At 46.1% G+C, this 9848-nt stretch overlaps 1 pseudogene; it reads right to left on the minus strand.

Moving 5' to 3' along the window:
• LOC102865255 overlaps positions 1 to 4260 on the minus strand; it is a 19345-nt pseudogene extending 15085 nt beyond the window's left edge.
• Between the last annotated feature and the right edge of the window lie 5588 nt (positions 4261 to 9848).

The raw sequence follows: 9848 nt of genomic DNA on the forward strand, positions 1-9848 counted from the left end.
CCTTTGCAGGAGATGGACCTGAATGAAAGTCTCAGGCCAGAACTCCTGTGAGTAGTTGAGCAGGCCTTCTGGGGGACCTGTCTATAGTCCAGCAATGACAGTAATCTCCCCCTCCCAGCCTGTGCTGAAGTCCTCCTCCTAGAGCCCTGACACCCATCCCTGCATGAGGTGGGCTTGCAGGCTCCAGGCTCAATGCAGGAATGGCAGCATCTGAATGCTTAGATTGGATCTAATTCTATTTTACAGGAGCCAATTAAGACCTACTCCCTAGCCCCTCAGTCCCAAGTCCCAGCCCTTTCTCTGATGCCCAGGGCCCCTATCTATAGCATCCTTGAGAGAGCTATTCTGTTTCAGCATCAGAGTGGTGGGGAGACTACTCAGCTGAGCACAGATTGAGTCTGACATCAGAGTGTGGGTCCCAGATATTGGAGCTCATTGCTTCTTAAGCCAGACTGGAACTCTTGAGTAATTTTTCCCCCTCTTCCTTAATTAAAATTCAGCTTCAGTATGCACACCCATGTTTTTTGTGGCTTTGTTTACAATAGCAAAGAATTGGAAACAACCCAAGTGCCCATCCACAAACGATTGGATAGAGAGGCTCTGGTATATTCACACAATGGAATACTATGCTGCATTGAAAAACAAGGAAGTAATGAAATACACAAAATGGGTGACCCTGGAGGACATTATGCTGAGTGAAATATCTCAGTCACAGAAGGACAAATATTGCATAATGCCACTATTGTAAAATGGGACTGACATCGGGGTTGAGGGGAGACTGAGAATGAGGGGATAAATAATGTATACATTGAAACAGATAAGGGAGAGAACTGTTTAAAAGAGATATATATGGTGCAACCACTGTGGAAGGCTGTATGGCACTTTCTCAAAAAGTTGCAAATAGAGATACCGTTTGACCCAGCAATTCCACTACTGGGAATACATCCCAAAGAGACCATATCTGACATCCACGCAGATAGATGCACACCCATGTTTATTGCGGCTCTGTTCACAATAGCAAGGAGTTGGAAACAACCCAGGTGCCCATCAACAAACGAATGGATAGAGAAGCTATGGTATATTCACACAATGGAATACTACGCTGCCTTGAAAAACAAGGAACTCATGCAATATTATTAAAAATGGGTGAGCCTGGAGGACATTATGCCAAGTGAAATATCTCAGATGCAAAAGGACAAATATTGCAGGGTGCCACTGTTGTAAAATGGGACTGATATCAGGGTGGGGGTAAGACTGCGAAAAACTGGATAAATTGTATACTGCGCCGAAACAGAAGAGGGAGTGAATAATTTAAAAGCGATGTATGATAGGGTCTTATGGTTATCACAGGAGTCCACAATTAAGGTTGCATAGTGGAATGTACTTGGAGCGGTGGGCGGGGTGCGGAGGGATTGTGTAGCAGGGAAGCAGTGTTTCTTTTACTTTTGAAAGAGATGAGTGAACTTGGGGGGGAGGGATGGGCGGGGAGAGAAGTGCAACAATGAATGAATGGAAATCCAAAATCTCTGTAAATCCTCATTAAAATTATTTTTAAAAAAGAGATATATAATTAGGTATTATTGTCATGACAGGAGTCCAGAATGAAGCCTGCATAGTGAGGGGGAGGGATTATATAACAATGAAAGAATTTTACTTTTCAAAGAGAAGAGCTAATTGGGAGGGGGGCAGGGAGAAAAGTGCAACAATGAATGAATGGAAATCCAAAGTCCCTGTAAACTTTCATCATAATTAATAATAAAAAAAAATTCCACTTCAACAGTCTGCTGTAGAAGTGTGAGGTCATCAGACCCTACACCTGACCTGAGCAGAGACATTCCTCCTCTAGCAAGAAGACACAGTGCCCATTTCCCATGAGGCAAGTGATTTCTGACCTCCGAAGTGGCAAGGGCTGGTTAGAAGCTGCACTTTGGGAGAAAGGAATCAGGCAGAGTAAGTAGATACAGTTGGAATGGGCAGGTTGAAGAAAGAGTGAGCATGGACATGGGCACAGCCTGCCCTGGGGAGTTGAAGTTGGGGAGCATGAGCTAGGAGGCCACCAGAGAACCACCACTTCCACCCAGGTGTGAGGAGGGCCTTCGATGGTGCGCTTGGGGTAGGCTGAGATTCAGACCCTGGGTTACCTAACCCTGGGTTAGGACGGGGTAAGGCAGCTAGCAGGGTGGGCCAGATCCTGGGGGCATAGGACCCTATTTTCTTGCATGTGGTCCAGCTCAGATAGGAGTACTGAGCAGAGCACCTGGGTGGCACCTAATGCCACCACACCACTCTGCTCTTGTCTGGGCCCTTGGCCCACCTCATGGTGAGAGTCAGTCATCAGGAAAGACAGGGAGAAATTTGAGAGGGTCATCATCTTTTCTTGAGTTCCAGAAGGCAACTTGAGATGTTGGGCTAAACACAGAGCTGCAGTGTCTAGACTCAAGCCCAAGGCTATGGTGGTGTTGTAGCCCTGGTGCTTCTTGGCCTTTCTGGGACTCGGACTTCTCACCTAAGGAACAGAATCATGACTGTGGAGTTTCCAGACTTAAAGAAGCTGTGTGGCACCATGTGTTGCTAAGTGAGCCCAGAATACGCTCAAGAGATGTGAGTACAGTGGTGGTTTTCTAGGCATGCTGCCCAGGACCCCTTTCCATAGAGCAGGCAGCTCTGTGTGAGGACCAGGGCAACAGTGGCTAGAGGTAACAGCCTTTTCCACAAATCTTGACTCACACTTAAACGTATATGTCCAAGTAAAACCATTAAAGGGAGTCTTATGAGCCTGGCCCTACTTCATAGAAGGGCCTGCAGCCCTTCCTTGGAGGAAGGCATTAAAAGACATCCTGTGGTTGTTGCACACCCCAAGGGTCAGGGACCAGAGCTGGCTGATAAGACTGTACAGGCCTCAAGAGGTGTGAGTGGAAGTGTATATCTTATTAACAGCCCACAGGCCTACTACTTGCGGAGGCTGAGCAAGGGGGCTAGAGCAGTGTGGGCTATCTATGGCTGCCCAGGCATTCCCCAGCACCAGTCTGGCCTGCTAGTCAGGTACACAAGCCGACCTCATCACTTGGACTACCAAAGGGTAGGGCTGCCTGGTCCTCTCCTCCTAATGCACACTCACTCTGCTGCCCACCAGCCTCTAAGCTGTGCCTGACACACTCAGGATGAGGAGCCTCCAGCCATGGTAGTGGCCTTGTGACCCCTGTGCCTATGGGCCCCTCTAGGTCTTAGACTCCCCACCTGAGTAGTGGAATCATGGCTACAAGAGTGAGTCCTGACCCCTTCCCAAGGACACATTAGGATTCTGAGGGCAGCTGGGCAGTCATAGGAACCATCAAGGACCCTATAGGACCCACCACACAAAGGGGAAGGGACAGTCAGCATCACAGGTTCTCAGGACTTTGGGGCAGGACTGCCTCTGTTGCTCCCTTCCTCAAGCTGGGTCCAGCACTATTGGTTCTTGGGTGGTCCCTAGCCCCCTCCTGTCATCCAGAGAAATTCTAGGTCTGAAAATATTCTATCTGAAACACTACTATCCCTGCCTTTGAATTCTCTGCAGGATCCCCTCTGAAACCCGAGGGGTCATGGCCTTCAAAGTGCTCCCCTCTGCCTGTGAAAAAGGGGTTTATAGCCTACACTACCTTGAAGCTGACTTGAGTCAGCTGGTGCTTCATCTGGGGAGGAGTATGGTGTATGAAATTGTCGCAGATCCTCAAGGCCAACAAGGAGATAACCCTCTCATATAAGAAAAGAGAATGGTTCTGAGAGGAAAACTGCAGATTCAGGCCAGATAGGATGTCTTGCCCAGACTTGAAACCTTTTGGCCAAGCCTCTCTAGACCCAGTTTCCCAGGAGAGAGTCTAGTCCTGGACACCATAGAATAATGTTACTTTGTGACACTCCCTCTCCATGGTGTTACCATCAGAATTTGTAAAGGAAACCCCATCTCACCTTTTGTTACTCTAGAAAGGGTAAGCGGATGAGTTTGTTTTTGAGCAGGAGGAGAGAAAGAGAGAGGGAGAGGGGATGGTTTGGGGGGTGTGGGGAGAGCACTGGGCAAACATACTGATTCAAGGCACCCCCTCAGCACTCCCCCTCTGGCCTATTAGTGCATCAAGAGTGTTGGTGGCTTTTATTATTCAGCAAGCTCACCTACAGTCACATGCACATTCCCAGAGACACACACACCTTGATAGTCATGACTTTCTCACATGCAGACATGTGCATACATGACTCACCCACACCGCTCTTACACACTCGCATAGTCCCACACACTATGAGTGCACTTCATACCAGAGACACATAGTCATATATACATCCCCTTTTTCCACCAGCCTCCAAGAACCCCTTTAAACCAGGAAGGTAGCCAACTGAACAACAGAGGGCAAAAAGATTCGTGGGTTGTTTTTGTTGTTTTTATTTGCCATTGAGTGGCTGTGACTCAGTGACTTTATGAACAACGAGCCAGAACCCTGCCCTATCCTGAGCCATACCCATCATCTTTGATATACTCGAACCCATTACTGTACTCACTGTGTCAGTCTGTCTCCTTGAGGTCTTCCCTCTTTTCTGACCCTCCACCTTTCCAAGCATGATGTCTTTTTCCAAGGATCAGCCCCTCCTAACAATATGACCATGGTATATGAGACAAAGCTATCTTCAAGATGTTCTTCTGACAATTCATGGAGTACTCATTACTCTTCTCCAACATCACAACTTAAAGGCATCAGTTCTTCTGTTATCCATTATCCAGCTTTCAGTTGCATAGGAAGTAATTGTAAATACCATGGCCTGAATCAGGCACCTTAGTTTTTAAATTGACATCATTGCTTCCTAGCACACTGGAGAGGTCCTTGGCAGATTTTTCCAATGTAACATGTCTTTTTATTTTTTAACTGCTGGATTAAAGCAAGATGAAATTGTGGACAATGTCAATATTTTCTCATTACCTTACTTACAAGGTCCTCATGACTTGAGAGTGGACCATCTTCTTCTGCAGAAGGACAGTTCCCAGACCCCTCCATCACTGCAGTAGCACTAGCCCTTGTTGATGAGTGCAAGAGCAGAAAGGAATAACTTATCCCTTTTCAGTAAGAGTGTTCCCCAGGTGTTTCCAGCAGGGCAGTGAGCTGCCCCTTGGGCCACCATCAGTTTCCATATAAGGACTCCCTCCCCCTCCCTGAGTTGATCCTGCCCTTTCTGGCACTCCAGCCAACCCAAGATAACAGGTAAGTTGGAGGCCTCAGAAAGGCAAAAGGAACCTCAGGAATCTTTGGAGAACCTTAAAGCCAGGCAGAGGGCACAGCATGGAAGCCCTGTTTTCTATCTTATGATGGCAAACAAATTATGCTCTCCACATTTAAAGTGCTGGCCTGCTTCTCAGGCAGCTGCTTTGTTGCCAGAAGAAGATGGAGTGAAGAGAAGACTGGAAGAGGGGAGAGAACAAGATGCTGCATGCATGACTTAGAAAAGCACACGTCGGCTTGCTTGGCTTTCATCAATCTGATCCTAGCCTTTAATTTTCTAATAAAGAAGAATTACATTTGCTAAAAAGGTTTCATGTCTCTCACAAAATTCCAGATATGAACGTCTGCTAGCTCAGATGGGAATGGGCTCCTGTGGCCACAGGTGACAGAACCCAGGGATGCTGTTGGGCAGAGGAAGGAGCAGTTGAGGTGCTGGGCAGAGGAGAAGGCAAGTGAGGTACAAAACAGAGGAGAGGGCAGAGGAGGCACTGGATAGAGAAGATGGTGGGGGGTTGTTGTGCAGAGGAGACCACAGGTAGGGTGCTGGGCAGAGTTTAGGGTGTTGGAGAGAGTTGTCAAATGGCCAGTGGTGATTATATGAACTCTCTTGTGCTGTCTTTCACCGTCAGCTCATCACAGATCACAATTACAGAGTCATCAAAGAGACTCAGCTATCAGGGTCCCACTATTCAAAAGATAAGAATGTGCATTGATAAAGCCTATCTGAAGCCTGGGGTAGTTGACTCAGAATCTTCATTTTTAAGTGAGTTCACGAATGAATGACTCAGTAGTACTTTCCAGTATTTGACACCACCAGCCTGGAAGGACTTCTCCAGCCTCTGGCACTTGAGACTCTACCAAAAGTGATATATGTTTGTTGTTTTAAATAATTCATGGCCAGGGAGCTCTGGTGGCCTAGTGGCAAGAAGCTGCACTGAAATCCCAGAGGTGCACAGTTCTAATCCACCAGATGCTCTGCTGGAGAAGGAGGAACAATCTCCTCCTGTACCAGTCAGATCCAATTTGACGGTACACACACACACTAATAATAATAATAATTATTATTATTAATATAATTCATGGTCAAGGTTTAATCCTACCCCAGCCCTCTAAAAAAGCCATACAAAAGTGGCCATGAATTAATATGAAGCTCTGGTGATCTTGTTATAAAGAGTTTCACTGCCAACCTAAAGGTTTGCATTTTGAATACACCGGCTGTACCATACGAGAAAGATGGGCAGTCTCCTCCCATGCAATTAACTGCCTCCAAACACCCACTGGAGGGTCAGCTGTGGGGTCAGTTCTGACTCAGTGACACATATCAGCAAAGTCTCCATGATGCATTCTGTCCATCCTTCTGCTGGCACATGTAGGACTGAGTCCTTGACCAGCTGCTATAGTGAGAAAGCTAGTTGCTGCACGAGAGCCCTGCCTTGTACCCCTCCCCTACTTGATGCAGAGGACCACCACCATAAGTTGCTGTCAGGTTGACACTGTCTCACAGCGTAACTGTTCTCTAGGGATGCTGGTATAGTCCTGGAAGAACTTAACTGCTAATCCAAAGGCCTCACCTCTCTGAAATCACCAGCATCTCCACAGGACAAAGGTGAACAGGCTGGCTCTGTGTTGTTTACAGCCTGGGAAGCCTGCTGGGAGCCACCTGAGTCGATTCCAGCCCCATCACAAGTGTCTCACAAGTGTTTCTGTTGGCTGCCAGTGGCTAGCTCTCAGCAGCTCATCATGCCTTTTTCTGAGGTGCCTCTGAGTGGATGCAAACCTTTTGCACCACCCAGGGACTGCACAGAAGCATGCAGTAAATACTTAGCCAACCACTGTTTCTGAGAATGTGCTCAACTGCTGTGGAGTTGTACTGACCCTTAGGAACTCATCAGGTTTGGGAGCTTGTAAATCACATGAGAGAAGACTACCCATCATTCTCCTGTGGAGATGCTGGTGGACTTGAACTGCCAAAGACACACAGTCTTCTGGTTGGCAGCACAGCATGCTACCCAGGCCTGGTCGTAAAGCAGATCTACAGGCAGAATGCTCACTGCAGGCAGACACTCTTTCTGTTCAGATAGCCTTTCTGTTCAGACTGTAAGCTTCACAAGGGCAGGGAGTCAGACTCATCTTTATAGATCCGTTTTGACCTGTCAGTAGCCAGCACAGAACATGGAGACCCTGTGTTGTTGCTGGCCACTGCCAGGCTGTATTTATTTGCCAGGTATTTATTTGGCTGAATTTGACAATTACATCACTAGGCCTTTCTTCCTAGTCCTTCTTAGTCTGGAAGCTCCTCTGAAACCTGTTCAAGCATGATAGCAACTTGCAAGCCTTCAGTGGCAGATGGTTGAGGATGAGGTGTACTTATTAGGAGGTCTCTCTTGTGGAGTGCACAAATTAACACTGAATCAAGACTGCCCGCATTTAGAGCCCTCAGTAAATGTCTGTGGAATGAATAAATGAATGGGCAAACCTGTGCAAATTAGGGTAAGCAATTATAAAAGTTCACTGTTTGTGAAGGTACCAAATATTTCTAGTTGATGGACTCTGTCTGTGCAAGATGAGGCCTAGAGTTGAGTAGAAACCAGGCCTGGAAAGGGGACCTTATGTCCACCTTTATTCTTGGGGCTTTATTCCACCTTTATTCAGCCGGGGGTGGGGGGGTTTAGTGTTGTTATCCTCACTTTCAAATCAGAAAAGGTATCCATCAAGGATCTATCCTTTCTCAGTACCTATTCAGTCTTTATGCTGAGCAAATCATTAGAGAAGCTGAACTGTATGAAGAAAAATGTTGTATCAGGATTAGAGGAAGACTCATCAACAACCTACACTGCACAGATGACACAACCTTCCTTGCAGAAAGTGGAGAAGATTTGAAGGATTTAGTGCAGAATATAAAAAATTGCAGTGAAAGAGAAGAGTTTTCACGAGATGGATTGTCACAATGACAACTATAATGGGCTTAAGTAGCACAGAAAATATGTAGATGGCAAGGCTTAGATCTGATCACAGGGTCTCTAGGAGTTGTCTGTTGACTTGATGGCACCTAAAAGCTGTTTACAAATGAGGTGACTGAGGTTCTCACAGGATTCCATTAAGGGGCAGAGTGACTCCAGTGAACACTGCCCTTCTTCCTTAAAAGTTTGTTTCTCCATAGGAACTTCTGGAAACACACTACTGTGCCTAGAGATGCCACAACTAAAGGCTCTGACCTTTATCCCTGAATCTTTAGAAATCAAAGGTCTTTTTTCTTTTTGACAGTTAAAAAAAAGTTGTTATTGTTGTTATATGCCATATATAACAAAATATTTGCCAGTGCTATTTTTTCCAAGTACAATTCAGTGATGTATGTTACAGTCACATGTTACGTCGGCATCACAACTATCTGTATAAATCTGTAGTTTGAACTACCTAGTCCAAGTCTAGCTACTAGCTGCTTCTCGAGAAAAAGACGTGGCAGTCTGCTTCTAGAAACCTTTGGCAGCTTGTCTTTGCCCAACGGGGTTGTTAATAGGATCTGATTAAAGACAAACAAAGAGTTTTATATTGCCTATATTCACCATGTTTATCCATCCATGTGTTGATGAACCCTTCGGTTTCCACCTTTTGGCTATCACGAACAGTGTTGCAGTAAACACTGTTGTACCTACAGGTGTGTAAGTAAGCAGTTTATCTTTTATTTTGCTAAACTGACTTCTGGTCTTCCATTTCCCAGCCTCTCATTTGGGAAGGAAGGACTGCAGCCTTCAGTATGGACTGAAGCTCAATGTCAAGAAGACAAAGATTCTCACCACTGGACCAATTGGTAGGTAGCATCAGGATGGATGGTGAAGAGACTGAGATTGTTCACAGCTTCAGTTTGCTTGGCTCCAAGGTCAACACTCTTGGCACCAGCAGCCAGGAAATCAAAAAACGTATTGCGATGGGAAAGTCTGCTGTTAGGGACCTCTCTAAAGTACTCAACAGCAGCGGTGTCTCTCTGAAGACTAAGGTGTGTCTGATACAGACCATGGTCTTTGCAATCACTTGTTATGCATCAGAGAGTTGGACAATGACTAGGGAGGATAGAAGGAAAATTGATGCTTTTGAGCTGTGGTACTGGAGAAGAGTATTGAATATACATACCATGTACTGCCAAGAAAACAAATAGATTCATCCTGGAGAGGGTTAAACTGGGCTACTCCTTGGAGGCAAGGATTCTGGGGCTTTGTCTGACATACTTTGGACATGTAAGGAGGGGCAGGTCCTTGGAGAGGGACATCATGCTTGGAAGGGTGGAGGGATAGCGCAGGAGGGGAAGACCCTCTATGAGGTGGACTGATTCAGTGACGGGGGTAATCAAGATGGGTGTATCAGAGGCAATGCGATTGGCACAGGATAGCGCAGGGTTTAGAGCTGTTGTACTTAGGGTCGCTATGAGTCGCAAACTACTCAACGGTATATAACAACAACAACCTCTCTCAGAGAGACTCAGCTCAGGTCATCTTATTTTGTCCATTGTTGCAACTTAAGCCTAGAATTGTTTCTTTGGTTCTTTCCATTTGAGAAGTACTAAGCAACAGAACACATTTAGATAACAGAAATGGCAAAGGAGGTTGAGTT

This window comes from Elephantulus edwardii, unplaced genomic scaffold, assembly GCF_000299155.1.
Source record: "Elephantulus edwardii isolate Elephantulus edwardi_28Jun2011 unplaced genomic scaffold, EleEdw1.0 scaffold00314, whole genome shotgun sequence".
Lineage (NCBI taxonomy): Eukaryota > Metazoa > Chordata > Mammalia > Macroscelidea > Macroscelididae > Elephantulus > Elephantulus edwardii.